Consider the following 18,629-nt stretch of genomic DNA (forward strand, 5'->3'; position numbering starts at 1 on the left):
CAGTAAGCAGGAAAGAGATCAACTCACATCTAGAGACAGAAATACAATCTTAGAGTAGATTACTGTACGAGAGTCCCGTGGAGCCACACAGTGGGGTCACAGAAGGCACAGTGCACGTGCCGGCCTCAGAGAGACTCCTTGGAGAGGAGAAAGTGGCCACAAAGAATGGGGAAGTTTCCATTGGGAGACTGGTAGGAGAAACAAGTGAGGGAAATTTAAAATTCAACCAGATAAAAAATTACTTTAATGCAAGAAAGAAATGAATAAGAGAAACCCCAAATTGATAAAGAAATCCAGTTAAAATTAAAAGGAATAGTAGATTTGAATAAAAACTAATGAGGAACAGTGATAATAGACAGAAAACAAGGAAAATAACAAAAAATCAATAGTGTGATTTTTTCCCCCCTGGATTCATCCATTCCCTTCGAGTAAAATAAAGTTATATGAGTGGAATTATCTAGGCTCAGAATGATAAGGGGCACATAATTTTCTCTCATATGAGAATCTTAGACCCAAGATATAACTTCCCATGTAGACATATACCAGGACATATCCAGCTGCCTAACTCATAGTATGTAGAGGAATGAAAACCCAGGGTGTAAACCATTTGAATAATGAAAAGATAGTTTTACAAAATGAATATCAGAAGCTAAAACATGTTTTAAATGGGGTAGGGCTAATGGGAGGGAGTAGGATAAATAGAAAAGGTGAGCGTGGATGAATATACTTGTAATATTTAATGCACATGTGTGGGAAAAGGGTTGTGAAATTTAGGTGACAGAAAAAGAAATGATAGGAGCGATAAAGAGGAAGAATGAAGGAAAAAGTAACTGATCAAAGTAGACCATATACACATAAATGAACATGAGAAAGTATAATATCCTTACACAACCATTTAAAGATTTAAGCATTTTAAAACTCACTAAGGTAATATAAAAATAAATACAATCTCTCATAAGAGAGAATATGTTTGAAAAAAGAATGGGCAGTGATGATCAACTATGTCACCAAAATGTAGTATGTGTGTGTGTGTGTGTGTTTATTGCTGGGGATTCAACTCAAATCCTATACACATGAGGCAAGTGCTCTAACACTCAGTTTTACTTCCAACCCATATTTTACATTTTTGGGGACTCCACTGTTATATTTAAAATTATAATACAAAAAATAAAAGAGAATGAAAGCCTGCATACTGAAGAGAACATTAGCACACAGGAAAATAAACAATGAGATCTGAAGCATATTCTTACAAAATTGTCTGACTTGAAAGAAAAGGGCTTGAATTCTTAAGCCCTCAAAAAAAGATCAATATTTAGAGCAAGGGGAAAAGGCTAATATCAAAGTTTTCAGCAATAATATCAAAGTAAAGAAACATGAAATAGCTTTTCCAAGAAACTTAGAAAAAAATTATCATCAATCCTGCTTATTTATGGACTCTGTACTTGCAAGTATGCCTACCTGATAAAGTTTGTTTATAATTAAAAAAATTAGTACTCTCAGTGATTGGAATGGTTTTTGTGCACAACACAGTGCATATAAAAAGAAAGGGCCACGGTGTGGGTGGGGAGTGGTGAATATGATAGAAATACTTTACATAGACATATGAAAATAGTATAATAAAATCCAATAAAGCTGTAAGAAAAGGATGAGGGAAATAAGAAAAAGAAGTAGAGGAGTAGAGGAGAAGAGTTCAATTGAAATATATTACATGCATTCATGGACATGTCAGATGGAACCACTCTGAACAATTAATATTGGTTACATATACACATATATGTATATATTTCAATTCAAAAGCATTAAAGAATCTGATTTGCATATCCTCAGCTGACATTGATCAGGGTCAGTATTTCTGCCTTTGGGTTTTAGCTCCTATACTGGACCACAAGTATATTTTATGACCGATTTAGTGATACATTTGTGCTTTTTGTGACTTTTGCTGTGGTGTTTGTGTATAAAATGCCCCTTAAGCCACTAGTCCACTAGTGTTTCTAAATTCAAGAAGAGAGTAATGTATTCATGGGAGGGGGGCGGCAAATGTGGTTTATAAAAGCCTGCCTGGTCTGGCATGAATTATGTGCTCTTAATCAAAACTGCATGGTCTAGTGTTAATGAGTAAAGAATACATATTGAGTGAGTGCCTTCAGCACAGAGTCACACAGAACAAAGCTATTGATCAGTTACTGAGAATGTGTTGAGTAGATGCTCACAGGAACCTTACCCTGTGTTTCCTCCAGGGAAAATCATATCAATAAACAGGAGCGATGAAAACTCACCTTATTAGAAGGGCTTCAAGCAAATTCCAACTTTGGGTCTCATTCATGATGTACTTAAAGTTGCTCAGAAAGGCTAAACATAAAAATAGATACTGGTGGAATGGGCAAATTAACCATAAAAAAGAGATTTTCCTTCCTACTATTAAAGTAGAATTGAACCAAAAAGTTATTAAAGGTCTGAAAGGTACTATCTAAAGCAAAAGGCTTATACTCATAATAAAGATATACTAATTATTGAGATTGCAGTTGCTCAACTTTCTTACAGAAAAGACACAAAATGGAGTTGCAAAGACAAAGTATGTACAGACACATTAATAAACTATATTCATGAGAGACAAATCCCACAAATTTTGAACCATACAAACTATTAACTGCTATAAATATATCAACAGAAAATGGTCTATCAAAGTCTATCATTTATGGCTATAATGTTTGTCTATGTTTGTGTGAGTTTAAATAGTTCTGCTTGGTATGCTCATTATATCAGTGTGTAGGAAATGTCAGTCTATCTTCAGGATAAGACTCTTGCACCAAATAAATTACATTTGATGGAAGGCATAGTAATTAATCCTACTTGTCAGCCAATATAAAAATAGCTCGTGGGAAATGCCAAAATAAACATATCAATTGGCTTAAAAAATGAGTGACCAGTTTTGAGTCACATTGCACTTCAAGATATTGACACTCACACATATTTAATAGCTTCTCAGACTCCTCCATCTGCACAACCTTGGATCATGCTGTGCATTGATCCAAAATGACATTTCAAAGTCTTTTGCTCCATCAGTACTCTTCTCTCTATCACGTCTCAGGCTTAGGAGAAATATCGTCAGATATTCTGAGAACTGTCATCAGGCAAGCAGACGAATGCAAAATCACTTGGTTTAAATTGTGTGGCTGATAAACTAAGGATAATCCATTCTGGAAATGGGAAGGGGGAAAGGTCACTCCGATCTATAACATAGTCTCCTGTATTTTCCTAAATAATATATTCGATATTTGTGAAAAAACGTTTAATCCAATAGAAAAATTACTAGTTGTTCAGAATGACAATTTTCTGAGACATAAAAGCTGGCCAAAAGACCTTTAAAATTCATCCTTAGGGTATTCTCATGAGTATTTCCATAATAGATTTCAGGGTATATAAGAAAGGTTATGGTAGAATCAAAACTAGAATAATCTATTGACATCTACTATTTCAATATTGTTATTCTTTTTGTATACCCCTGCTCGTGACCTTTCTCCACACAATGAAAGACATCACTGATCATTGTTTTACCTTTGATCAGGTTATACGTGTTTGTGTTATTTAGTACTTGCTTTTTTCTTCTTTCCTCCTTTGTTCAGTTTTTTTAATCTTTATCTTAGCCTGCCTATTTGTGTCAAACATATTCTGGGCCATGTCTTACCTGTCTGACAGTTCCCTTGGCCTAGTTGCACTTAATACACTGCTATTGAGAAGGTATTTGAAAGTATCTAAGATCTCATGTCTCATCTAAATCTCATCAATCTCATCTAAAATCTAAGTCTAATGCCAACAACTACTGCTGATTGTTTTTCTTCCTCTTGGCCCTATAACATCCATTTTCAACTTTGTTTGTACAAATACGATTCTATTTTTTATTGTCATATATTGCTTTATTTTCTATTTTTAAATGTAGAGATTGAGCATTTTCTTTGTATTTTAAAGAGATTGTGTTTAGTAGGCATTTTTAAATGACATAATATCCAGTAATGTAACATACTAATACCAGAAAACAAATGTACATATGATAGTGAATATTGTGGCATGCTTATGTAATATCGAGGATATCTTTAATCCATGACTTTGAAAAAAGGGCCTTTTAAGTAGTATTAAAGGTAAGATCTAATGACAAACTGTCTCCAGGGTACCTCTGGTGTATGAGAGCTATAATTGTTTTAGAAGAAAAAAATACTACAGAAATTTTCACAACATTCATTACTCTTGTATTTCCTTTTTTTTCCTTTGGTTTACTCTTTATTTGGATGTTAAGTCCTGCAAACAGCAGTGCCCAAATTTGGTCTACCGCTCATTCCCACTCCAGAATCAAATCCATCAAATGGGACAATGTCTAATTTCCAACATTTTTTCTAGGGCCTAGGAAATGAAATATTCAATCCTCTTTGCAGCTTTTCAGTTTTACTAGTTGACCATGGATTATATGGGAATATGACACAACCAGTGAATTTGATATGTTAACAGCTTATACTCCATTCCCAGGAGTAGAAAACAAACAAACAAAAAATCATGTTGAAGTTGTTTTAAAAAGTAAGAAGAGGGATAAGGAGGAGTGATTGATAGAAAGGGTGAGTTTGATTGGAATCTACATTGCATAATATGTGAAAATGTCACAGTGAAACCTCTTTCATATAACTAATGCATGCTAATAGAAAAAGAACTTAATGTAAATTATTCTGGTGATGCTTTGTAATTAATCAAAGGGTTTATGATGTTACATAAAACAGCCTCTCTTTTAAACTGACAATTTTCTGATTTCTAGTGCAAAGGAGGTGCACCAGAGAAGTAAAGTTCACTTTGAAATAAATGTTCTTTACTGTCATTTTTCTGTGATTATATGTTCATTATTTTTTAATTAATGGCCATAAAAACACATAGCAAAAAGAGAGAATGAGGTACTGATAGAGCCATGGCTGTAGACATTCACACAGTGAGACCAAAGGAGGCGAGGATCACAAAGGCTCAATAGCTATGTGTATATGATCATAGAAAATGATGCTTATTGAAATGATAACCAAGAAATGGAAATAAGAGTTTTTTTTGTCATTGTTTTAGTTTTTTTGTATTTCTACTTTGTTTCTGTTTTTGTTTTCTGTACCTTTTAGCTTATATGTAAGTTTATTTGTTTGGGGAGGGTGAGGGGAGCAGAGAAATGGTGGGACAAAGATTTAACAGATGCAACAGTGATACTCACTAGACACTATGTGGAAAATAAACTATACAACTGTGGTGGGGGTCAGGAGGGAAACATGGGAGGAAAGGGAAGGGGTAATACTATCCAAAAGAAATATACTCACTACCTGACTTACGTAACTGTAACCCTTCTATGTATCACCTTTACAATGACAATAAATAAATAAACAAATAAATAGAAAAATAATACATAAAGTGAGAAGAGCTGGATGTCAAAGGTTCCTTATTGCAATTCCGTTACTTGATATATTTAGATGAAGGCAATCTGAAAAGGACAGAGAAGACAATAGAACACCTCATGGGGGGAAAGGGAAAGGGAGAGGAGAGAGGGGGAATGAGGGACGAGGTAACAAACAGTACAAGAAATGTATACAATGCCTAACGTATGAAACTGTAAGCTCTCTGTACATCAGTTTGATAATAAAAATTTGAAAAAAAAGTGTAGAAAAGAGACATGACCACAAATGTGCAAGAGGGTGCATATTCCTGTAATTGAATCATGGTGATGGGCGCACAGCTACACAGTCACTAAAAATCATTGTTCCATTAAATGAAATGGACATAGGATGTGTAAATTACAACTTAACACATTATTAGAATTTCCATGGGATAATTTATGCATAATATTGAAATACCTGGGTGAAATATTATAGAAATTTTATAAGTTGCAGTAGGCATTACCTGATAGGGATTTATGTCTTCAGACAATATAGAGTACTAATGTAGAAATTTCTTTGCTATTTACCTCGAGTTAAACTAGCAATCTCCAAGAAGATATAAGGATGCAAGTAGTGGCATATCTTACATTGCTATAATGTGGATGCCATCTTGCAATCAGCAGTTTGCATATAGGTTATCTTTTCTGTTGGGAATAGAATTGGATGGATTGCCTTTTAATTGGGGACAAATTCATTACAGATTCTGTGTTCGTATCACAGGGGTGACTTTGCTGTTTATCTAAGCTTTTCCCTGGAGTAAAAAATGTCCAAGTACCCAAGAATGAAGATGAGCCAATAATGAATGAGTTTGCTAACTTGGCCTGTTGTTTAATGAAAGCTGTAATTTTCTGAAAGCCTAGACCATTTTTTAAAAAATCAATGGAAAACAAAAGGGTAGGTGCAGAATAGAGAATACAGTGATGCCTCTGAACTCTAAATTTTGGTTGCTTTTTTGGTTACTATCAAGTAATATTAATCATTGAATTGTATTATCATAGTAGATTTATGAACCTTTCAAATGTTTTGACTGTGAATTCAAACATGTTGAAGAGATAATTGAAAGTATTTTCGTACTTGGAGTGAAATGGTGATGTGTCACGTCTGTTTGACCCTGAAAGGCAGGTACTCTTCTGAGTCAGGTCCTATGTCTCCAATGACCTGTGTCAGTAGCCTCACTGGGCATGATGCCGTTCTTCCCTGAATTCATTCCTTTCAGTTCATCCACACATTGTGAACATTATCTCCAAATGCACTTGGAAAAATGTGTGTACACTATGTTACTTTGTAAATCTAGCCTTTGCCAGCCAGTTTGTTGTCATGTATTCCTTAGAAAACTAGCTACTTGTCTTTTCAGAAAGAATAGAGGCTGTCAATTGGAGCAGAGGATAAATATTTTGTTGGGTAGGAGGAAGTTCTTAGATAACAGCCTCAAGAAAAATATAGCTTACTGAGTCTTGAGGGATTTCTTATGGCAGATTTAGGGACTAAATAAAACTCTGGAAAGAGAGACGGAGATTTGACTAAGTGACAGTTCCTTTGTACAATGATTTAAAGATGCTAATAAAAAATAAAAGGAAAATTACAGTGGGCATAAAGTTTGAGAGCCCACTCCAGATACTAGCCATGCTATTAGAAGGTTGTTGAAGTGAATGTGCAAAACTAAGGCAAAGCTAAAAAAATTAAAAAACCCATACCACTCACAAAAGAAATAAAGATTTCATGCTATTTGTTTCTAATTTCTATGTTAATAATTCATTAATTTTGAAGGAATTATAATGATGCTCACTGAAAATCTATTAGCTCTGCAGATTATTTGATTAAATTTCCATTTCCTAGTGATTCAGGACAGTTTAACCCAATTAGTAATTTTTGATTATAATTTTAAATTATCTATTTTCGTTTCTCTTTTCTTTCCATAGGACACTTTGCATATCCATAGTTTAACCACTGTCACATTGGAAATGATGGTTATTGAACTACCTTTTCTGTTACCTGCATACTTACTTATGGCAAATACTGTTTTACTTCAGTTTGTGCATTTAGTTCAAGAATCATGTTTTGAGAAATGATATGTAATTGATGAGTACATTTGAAACTGAATTGAGTTATTAGTATAAAGCCTTGGTCTAAAAACCTAATTTTGCTCTTTGTATTAGTGTAAAGGGACTGTGCTTATCATCACTGAAATTGAGTGTTTTCCTTTACCTGTCATTGCTACATTATAAAACACTTGCTGTATTTGTTCTGCAAATATAATCTTGATAGAAAAGAAAGCCTCTAGAGAATGCTTCAAAAGATGGACAAAGAATTCAGGAGGAGTGGTAGAAATATTTATATTGTGCAGACATGAGTCTAATACTGAAGTTCATGAAGAAAGGGCAAAGACTGTGTGTCTGTGTTTCTCCAAAAACAATTATGAGGAGAAAGGTTCAGGTCAGTATTAGAAAGATGTGTTTTAGTGACTTGTAAAACGCCTCTACTATTTCCCTCTCTTTATCTGTGACCATTTTCAATGAGATGACTCACCTATCTTGTAACAGGCACAGTGTCTTTCTCCATTGCTTGAACCTGAATTAGACTGAAGTTTGCTTTGTCTAATAGAAAATGGCAGAAGGGACAATATGTCAAAGCATAGCCCTCAGCACATTCTCTTTCTCTTAGCCCCTGTGACTCCTGTGCAGACAAGCTGCCTCCTGCCTCCTGCCTCCTGGAGAATGAAAGGCCATGTGGAGCAGAGCAGTTAGCTGCTTCAGCACAACAGGAACCCTTGACACTTGAGAATGTCCATCCCAAATCAGCAAACCAATCTGCAGTTTCAGTAGCTGTTAAAAAAATGCATGAGCAAGGCCTTCTAGCTTGCAGATGCCCCAAAGACTTGTAAGTTAATTAAATGTTTGTTGTTTTAAGCCTTGAAATTCTTGGATGATTTTAAACTCAAAGAAAGCCAATGATCCTATGTGATCATAAAATGAGCTAGTGGTTACAAATATCAGCTTATGTATCTGACTCACTGGAAACCCATAAACATCTATCAAAAATGCTGTAGGAAGAAAAGCCATGTTGAACTGAATACATGAAAAATGCTGCTACCTTTCTTACAGCCTGTAGTTATCCAGTTCCTTGAATTGAATCATTTCCAGCTAATGGAACTATTTACCAGGAAAATATGGGAAAAGCCTATCTTGTTGTTTTAATCTTTAATGTGTAAAACATGTAACCCAGTCAAGGGTTAAAGATGAGGTGTTTTATCTGACTATTTTTTTCAAAGCTGGTACTAGGGCTTGAACTCAGGGCCTCAGACTCTCACTTGGCACTTTTTGCTCAAGGCTGGTATTGTACTACTGAGCCACACCTGCAAAATGTACTTCTGCAGAAAGGTGCACCATTAGCGCAAAATCTGGTCAGCGAGTCTATTGAGCAGCAGGCTATTCTCTATTTGTCCTTAATGCAGTAAGCCCTGCCCCTCTGCTCAGATTGGATGAGCTCAGATTCACAATCTGGATATTGGCTGGTTTGAAGAGAGTAAGATGTATTTACATAAGGTGGCCATTAGAACACTTTGAACTTACATGAACACTATATAACATACAATATGCAAGCAATCTCAAAACATACCCAACCCATAGCCTTTGCTACTTCTTGAACAATCTAAGGAGTATCTTCTCCCTGGTGTCTTGATTCCGTTTTGGAACAACCATTTAAGACACAATCTTATATTTCAAAACTCTTTGCTTATCCCAAAGCAGTTCCTCTTTCCCTTCCCTTTATTCTATAGTATTGTCTAAGCAGACTAATCAAGAGCCTAGTCAACAAGCCAATGCAGGAACTTTTAAGCAACCCACTCTAATCGAGAAGATGACTTTTCTCCATACCCAATAATTCTAGAAAGCACCAGTAGGAGAATTGAAGCCTAGGATTGGGCATAAAGCATAAATGGAAAGACCCAATTAAAAAAATAAAAGGATCTGAAAGTGTGGCTCACAAAGTAAAGCACCTGGCCTAACAAGCATGTGACCCTGAGTCCAATACTCATTATCACCATATATATTGAAAAAGTAAAGAAATAATCTTCTTAGGTAGCATTAGTAAGTAAATTCCAATAAAGTTATTCAAAAAGCTTACAATTTTCATAAATTGTGGTCATACTAAACCACTACAGATCACAATACTAATGGCAACCTATAAGTCACTGTGTTGAGGAGGATTTCCTCTCTCCTTGTACACTGAGGCTATTCTAGGTAACATTTTACCCAAAGAGCAGAACAATTTATTGAAGAATGAAAATTTGTCACACTAGTTTATTTAATTTTCACACTACTAATCATCAAGATGTTCCTAGTATTCAGAATTAACTGACTGTTATAAACATAGATCTGTAATTTCTATTCCCCATGCCATTAAGTGAACATTATAATCATTTACTTGATTTACTTTATGGAATTGTTTAACATTAACAATGTCAATATTCAGGATGCTTTCAATAAGGCACAGGGTAGGCAATAATAAGTCAACTGAATTTCTCAGTCCTAGGAAATGATAATTATTGGGACAGTTTAGCATAATTATAATGCAAAATTCATGAAATTTCCATCTAATTACTTGAAAGAGATATTCAAGCAATACAATATAATAGATTTTGTTCTTTTTTCTCTGAACAAGAACATATGTTCATGCTACTCCACAACAGAGAAGATAATTCCAAGTAAACTATTCATTGGAGGATGAAAAAAATAAAGCGGAGCAAAACATCATAAAGCCATTTTCCTTCCAATAAGTTGAGTTCTGGAACTACCAATTCTCAGGATGTATCATGATTGCTAGAAGACATGTGGTAACCTCAGTGAATCTAACATAGGATAAAGTGTTGCATAAAACTTTACTCTAATAAGTCTGTATTCAGAATGCTAGGAACAATGAAATGCTTCATAGTAGGAAACATCTATTTTAGGCTCTTCAGAAAAAAAATATTTTTTCTAGACCAATATAATTATCTTAGAAGACTATCCTTATTTTCTATGTGTTAAGATACTTTGACATTAAATATTGATCATATATATGGATGCAATTTCCTTTTTTTCTCCCTAGGAATACAGTTATCATTGATGAGAATCAGTTTACCAGGGAGAAAGCAAATATTCTGAAAGATCCATTGGAAGCCATCAAGTTGGCATGATGTATAAAGACAGAGAAACAAAAGAAACTATTTTTTTCTAGTTTGACTAGAATACATAGGTACAAAGAGTGATGATCTTGCAAGAAGTAGCAGAGGAAAACATACCACTAGCTGTGATATAGTTATGAAAAGGAAGTAACTGAGATGAGTCCGTCCATCAAATTACCAAAGATAGAAAAGACAAAATTTCAAAGCTGTTTTAAGCACTACGTTTCAGGGAACATTGAACTCGGCAACATATTTTTTGTTCTTTGCATTATGCACAGAGCTGCCTCCCCTGTGATGCCCATTGCTCAAATTATGGTTAGCTAGAAAAACAGGCAAAAGCATCCTCACTACAATTATTTATTTACTTATTTATTTATTGTGGTTTACAGAAGGGTTAGAGTTTCATGAGTGAGTACATTTCTTATCCAACTTGTAACCTTCTCTCTCATTTTTCTCCCACCTGCCCCCTCCCCATTTCCCTCCCCCCCATGAGTGTACAGTCAGTTTACAGCATATAGTATTGTAAGTATTGCTATTGCATTGGTTCATCTTTTATTCTTTGTCTCTCCATTTTGATATTCCCCTTCCCATCCTTTGTTCCAATAAATGTACCTACAATACATGTATTGTAGGTAAAATCAGTTACAGTGACATCAGGGGTAAAACCATGGGGAAGAAAGACAAAAGAAAAAAGCACAACTTCACTTGATATTTTGAAAATAACAATGATAAACCACTTATTTCCATAACTTGTAGTTCATTTTGCTTAGCATCATCTTATGTGTACATACGTGCATAGCGATTGAGCTATTGTGATTTTTCAGCTAGGATTATCCTAGACATGTATTAATTATTCCCAATGAGGGAAACCATACAGCCTATGTTTCTTTGGGTCGGGCTCACTTAATATGACTTTTACCAAGTCTTTCCATTTCCTTATGAGTGGGGCAATGCCATTCTTTCTGAGAGAAGAATATAATTCCATTGTGTTTATGTAGCACATTTTCTTGATCCACTCATCTACTGAGAGGAATCTGGGGGTGGTTCCATATTTTAGCAGTGGCAAATTGCCTCTCAACAATTGTTAAAACACTTTAAATGAATGAATATATCAAAGAGACATGGTATATGTACATTATTTCTTTATTGTCAAAGTGAAGAACAGAAGGGTTACAGTTTGTGCATTATTTCTTTTTGTTTGTGTGTGTGGATTATTTCTTAACTGCTGGACTTTTAGGCTTCCAATATTGGCACTGATTGACTTACATATGCGCAGGTGTCAATGACCAGTTAACATTGAGGCTGTGGTGCTTGCATAAATAGTTATTTACTAAATAGCCTACATTTAAAAATGTAATTTCCTAGGAAATGCATTACAATATAAATATGAAATGTTAATTTCCCTAAAATTAATGATACCATCAAATAATTCATACTATTATATAAAATGCTTCTTAAAAATAAGAATGGTCTTAAAAATGGTTTGTTTTTTATATGTTTATGTATTTCCTTTATAGGATTCTTTGAAAATAATTTCATACATATGAGATTAAACACTGCTTGGTATACATATTTCTTCCATCTGCGAACAATTTTCTTTCAAAAATGTTTTAATACAGATTGATATTGTTTAGAAATATGTGCATTTTTCTTCCTTATTAGGTGATTCTTCTGGGACTTGATTTAATATCATATGGAACACTTTGTAAACCAAAAATCAATCTTCATTAAAATAATAAATTCACCTTTTAATTGCTTTGTTTCTCAAATTTCTATTTCCTAAGCATTTGAGACATAATCTAGGGAATAGGTTGGTGATGGTGGTCCCTAATAACCTAAACTGAATGTCTGATACACTAGCAGTTATAATGTAGTATATATTTATTATTGGCTTTATTATGTTATTAACTTACAAAGCACATTTGCCAGGTAAGTAAGACCCTTTTAAGAGGGAATCAAAAGCTTAAAGAGATTGAGATGATTTTTGTAGTAGAATTATTATTTGTATTTTACAGGTCAGGTCCTTCCTATTACAACATAATCCTTTTCTTACTTAGAACAAGTCTGTGTGTCATGACACATCAGAGAAGAGTGAAGCTGGATTTTTTTTTAACCATTTTAGAAATAAACTCAGGGTTACCTGGTGTGAAGTGTGACTGTTGAAAGCAAGTATCTGGAGAGAGAGAGAAAGAGAGAGAGAGAGAAAGAGAGAGAGACAGAGAGTGACAGAGACAGAGACACAGAGACAAAGACAGAGAGACACAGAGACAGAAACAGACATCAAGAAAGAGGGTGGGAAGGTGGAGGAAGGGCAGAAGAAGGGTATGGTATATTCTGCAGCATGGTATATTCAGCATGGCAGGGCTCAGCTGTAGTGCTGTGGATTCAGCATGTGGAACTTATTATGTGAAGACAATTAGTATTTCTTAACTGTAACACTGGAAACACCAACTGGCAATGCATAGAAATGTCTCTCATCCTTATGAATAAAACTACAGTTCTGCATGTAAATATAATTTTCTTTTCATTAGAAAATTTCTCCATGTGTATGTGACCCTGGTGGCCATTCAAAGTCTCTTTGGGAAATAGTATGCTGTGCTGTTAATGGTGTAGAAATGTGGTGAGCATTGATTCATCCTTGGAAACAATACTAGATGCAGCTGCTCCTGGGTATTGAATATATATTTGGATAATATAAAAGTTGAGAACAATTCCATCTTGTTTACTAATCTTGACCACCTTTAAAAACACAGAAACACAAAAATGATGGTAGCATATTTACTATATACTAGCATGTAGTATTTCATTTATATTTAGTATGGCATGTTATATAGTATTTATGGACTATATTTCAAGTTCACTTCTATGATAGTAAACGTTATTTGGTTACTCATTCAGTAAACATTGAAGTGAGACCTATTTTTACCCTATAGTATCTTACATTGATATGTAAGAATTGAGTACAGAAATAATTCTTATCTTATGTTTTATATGACCAAATTAAAAACCTTGAGGCAAATAATTATCTGCTGTGAATCAGTAATAAAATGTACCAACATGTGAAATTGTAATACCAAAAGGAAAAGAAAGAGAAGAGGGTGGGAGAAATATTTAATAATCACTGAGAAATTTCCAATATACAAGATGGATAGCAAACCACAGAATTAAGATGTTTAGACAATACTATGCAAAATGAATAGATAAATAGCTCTCTAACCCCAGGAAGGTAAAATGAAAAGAAGGAAGGTGAAATCAGATCTAGCCAGATGATATTTATGCTGCTGAATGTGAAGCAAAACAAAATAAATCCTGAAAGGAACTAGCATTAATAATAATATGATACATAAAGGAACAAAGAAAGTGCAGAATGATAAAAGGCATGACATTGATCAAGATGCATTGTATTCATAAACTGCTTTATTGAATAGTAAGTCCCATAACTACGTAAAATAAAAAAGAAATAAATTGCATATCTCATAAAAACCATACCATCTCAAAGACAATTCAGTGACTTTTTTTTTTTTTTTTTTTTTTGCAGGGCCTGGGGCTTGAACTCAGGGTTTGGGTGCTGTCTCTGAGCCTCTGTGTGCTCAGGGCTAGAACTCTACCACTTAAGATACACTGGGACTTTCAGCTTTTTTATTGGAGCTAGTCTTGTGGACTTTTCTGCCCAGGCTGGCTTCAAACCTCAATCCTCAGCTCTCAGCCTCCTGAGTAGCTAGTTTTACAGGCAGAATCCCTTCGTGCCCAGCTAATTCAGTTACATTTTTAAAGAGCTAAAGAAAATATCTCTGTAAACCCAGAAACTTATTTTTAGAAAAAGGTATCTTTCAAAAAGAAAAGACTAAATAATGGCTTTCTCTTGCAAAAAAAAAAAAAAAAAAAGAATAGACTTCAGTAGACTGACTGCAAGTAATATTCAAGAAGTACATAGACAAAAAACCAGATACAGCATTAAAATAAAACTGAGACTTAACAACATTAAGGTTGTATATATGAATGAGTTGGAAGGTGCTGTTTTGATCAATATACATTGTATGATGTTTAAGTCAATTTAAACATATAAATGTATTTATCAATTTTTATAGTGAAAACATTCCAAATCAACCCTCCCTTTCTCCCCTTCCCCCCCCACCCCCTCAGCATTGTCCCTGGGCTTCTTTTGTTCTAGGCTAGCCCACTACCATTTGGGTCACAGTAACACTTTCTGCTTTTTCTGTTCATGTAGTACTGAAGAATCGAACTCAGGGCTTCATAATACTTGGCAAGCCCTCTACCACTTAGCCACATTCCCAGCCCTCTAGCTTTATTTTGATAACAGCTTTCTTAAGTGCAGTACAGCCTGTCTGTCATCTGTCACCGTATAGTATCATATACTACCACAGACATCAGAGCTTCTTGCTCCTGCCTAAATATACCAGAGTACCCATAATCAACAGCTTCCCATTCTAGCCTTCTTCTAACCATTCTATTTTTAGCTTCTAAGAAACTATTTTGCATTCTAGAAATGAGTAAGATTGTGTGATACTGGTCCTTCTCTATTTGACTAATTTCACGTAATACAATGATCTCCAATTCCATCCATGTTACTGAAAATAATTTTATTCTTTTTATAGATGAGTGGTATTCATTATTTATATGCATTGCATATTCTTTATCTACTCAGCAGTTGATGGACGTACATTGTTTTTTATTTCTTGCCTGTTGTGAAAGGTGCCACAATAAGTGTGAGTGAAGCTGGTTGTGGTGGTTCATCAGATGACTCTAATTTTTTTTTTGCTTCCTGGTAGTAGGGTTTGAATTCACTTGGCTTTCTTGTATTCTATCACTTGAGCAATGTGTTCAGTGTGGAATTTTGCTGATTTAATTCAAGATGGAGGTCAGCACAGTTTTCTGCTTAGGATGGCTTTGAATCTCAATTCTCCAGGTCTCAGTGTCCTTGAGTAGGTAGGATTGCAGGCCTGAGCTATCAGCACTTGGCCCACTTGTTGTACTTTTAATCTTGCACAAACAAATATAATTTTTCAAGATAATTGTATTAACTCACACTTCTCTGCATCCGTGCCAACAATTCTTATCTTTTTGTCTTTTGGATTAAATCCATTCATATTGGTAAGGTAATGTCCTTTGCTAGTTTGATTTGCCTTTCTCTTATGATTTGAACTATTGGGCTTTTTATTTAAATGTATACTACTTTTGACTCTCTATATGGCTTCTCCTTCCCTGATCTTTCTTTCTTTCTTTCTTTCTTTCTTTCTTTCTTTCTTTCTTTCTTTCTTTCTTTCTTTCTTTCTTTCTTTCTTTCTTTCTCTTTCTTTCTTTCTTTCTTTCCTTCTCTTTTTCTTTCTGTCTCTTTCTCTCCTTCCTTCCTCCCTTTTTTCCTTCTCTCTCTCCCTCCCTTCTTTCCTTCCTTCCTTCTCTTTCTGTAATTCTCTTTCTTAGTATGACATTTTTGATAAGGGACTTAATTCTAGTGCTGTGCTTTGATCTCATTATTTATCTATTATGGCTATTTTTTAAGGCTATCATGAGCTTACTAAAATAATTTTTATTTTAACAAGCTATTTTGAAATTGTGGCAAGGTAACATGATTTTAAAGATAAGAAATGACAAAAAGAGTGGAATGTGAAAACTGTATGCAATCTTAAAATGATGTTTCCATCATTTAAAATCTTTCTGTATTACCTGTATGGACATATTAATGTAACTATTATTATTTTACCTTTACTCTCCACTGACAATGGTTTCTGTGACTTGTTGACAATGGTATAATTGAATGCGTCTGTATTCTTACTCCTACCAGTAAATTTCCTTGTTAATCATTCACATGTTTTCCTTTTACTTTGAAGAGTTAGTATTTCTTATAAGATATGTATGGTGAAGACAAAGACTCTCATCTCTTCTCTTGTGTGAGAATGTCTTTAGCTCTCCATTTCTGAGTGATAGCTATGTTGACTGGCACTTCTTTTCCTATAGCGTGGTGGAAAAAATTTTATCTTACTGTTTCTGGGTCATAAGGTTTCTATTTAGAACTCAGCTGTCAGGTGAATTGAGACACTGCTCATGTGTCTTTTTATTTTTGTTTTTCATTTTCTCTTGCAGCCTTGAGACTTTTCTCTTTACCTGTCACCTTTTAGAGCTTTAGGTAATACTTCTTGGGAATGATCTGCTTGAATTAAATATGACTGGCAACTTTGATTTGATTGTATTTGTATATTTTTGTTCTTTAGATTTGGAAAAATTTTTCTTATTATTTCTTTGAATAAACTTTATTCCCTTTTGGCATTCTCAATTCTTTCTTCAACCCCAATAGTCTGAATATTTGCTCTTTTAATGTACTGCCGATTTCCCACAATTCCATTTTCTTCTCCATTCTTTCTTCCTCTGATTGTATATTTTCAAAAACTCATCTTAGGACTTACTGATTCTTCCTTAGGGTTTACCTGTATTACTACTGATGGCTTCTGTTGCACTTAATTTTTAAAAATTTTTCGAGTGTACTTTTCTTGCTTAAGGGTTTCTGGGTACTTTCTTAAAAAATTGCTACTAGCTGGGGATATGGCCTAGTGGCAAGAGAGCTTGCCTCGTATACATGAGGCCCTGGGTTGGATTCCCCAGCACCACATATACAGAAAATGGCCGGAAGTGGCGCTGTGGCTCAAGTGGCAGAGTGCTAGCCTTGAGCAAAAGGAAGCCAGGGACAGTGCTCAGGCCCTGAGTCCAAGGCCCAGGACTGGCCAAAAAAAAAAAAAAAAAATTGCTACTATTTCTATTAATTTTCTCTATTAGATTGAAAAGGGCCTAAGTGACTCCATCTTAAAAATCTAAGCTTGCTCTCCCCTAAATCAGGAGCTTATACAGAAAGCGTGTACAAAACATTTTTTGAGAAAAACTGCTGAATGTCTCAAATGGAGGATGTATGTGTTAGATATAAACAGAGATTGAAGTTTAACTTTAAGAATGCAGTTTAGTCCTCTGCTAACAAAGTTTTACTATAGCCCTCTGTTAACAGAGTTAACTATGACCCTCTGCTAACAAAGTTAACTGTAGATAAGATTAGCCTATTTCCCTCTGCTTGCTTAGTGTGATGTATTGTTAATCAAACATATGACTGACTGTGTTTCCCCAGATTGCTTAAGAGTTGTTTGTTTTATGATATAAAAAGACTGCTAGATTGTAACTTGGGACCTCTGAGTGTCATCAGCGGAGGTCCGAGCTAGCTCGCAGTAAATGCCTCTTTGCTGTTTACATCGGTCTTGGTCTCTGGTGGTCTTTTTGGGGGTCCTGAACAAGAGCATAACAAGATTATTAGGCCATCTGCCGTGTTTTCTTCAAACTCACTGAATTTCTTGAAATCATTGTTTTTAAATCCTCTACAGAGAATTCTCCCACAGAGGTAGTATCTGGTGGATTTCTTATTTTGATTACATTACTTTGGTTACTTTCTTATTATGACTACTCATACTATCTGGTGAATTTTTTATCTTGGCTACTTACTTTGACTATTTCATCTTCTGCCCCTTATTTTGACTACTAGGTTAGGTCGTGATTTTTCTGATTCTTGATACTTGCTGATATGCTGTGTTTTCTGGACATTATATGACTTGCATTTGAATTGTATTCATCCAAGTCTTCTTAATTTGGCTTTTTTGTTGACTATCTTTCCAGAAATTCAAATCAGACTGTGTTAGCAGCTCTTTACCACAGTCCATATTTGCTGGGAGACTTTTGTAGGCACATTTCCACTGTTTAGATACTAAAGGGTCATTGAAGCCCAGGTTTGCCCCAGATATGCAGTTGGTATGGTATTTTGATGAACAGGGGGTACACATAGGATGTTTTGTCCATCTCCAGCAACCTGTCTTTCCAGTTGAGAAGGCCAGGTACCCCATGCATAATCACTTCCCTGTGCTCAAAGTCTTCAGAATTTGCCTGGCTCTGTAAAGAACCATCATGGGGAAGTGCCACAAAATTACATCCCACTTTATGCCTTTCAACCTTCATTGAGACCAGCCAGCCCA

Source organism: Perognathus longimembris, chromosome 14 (genome assembly GCF_023159225.1).
Source record: "Perognathus longimembris pacificus isolate PPM17 chromosome 14, ASM2315922v1, whole genome shotgun sequence".
Lineage (NCBI taxonomy): Eukaryota > Metazoa > Chordata > Mammalia > Rodentia > Heteromyidae > Perognathus > Perognathus longimembris.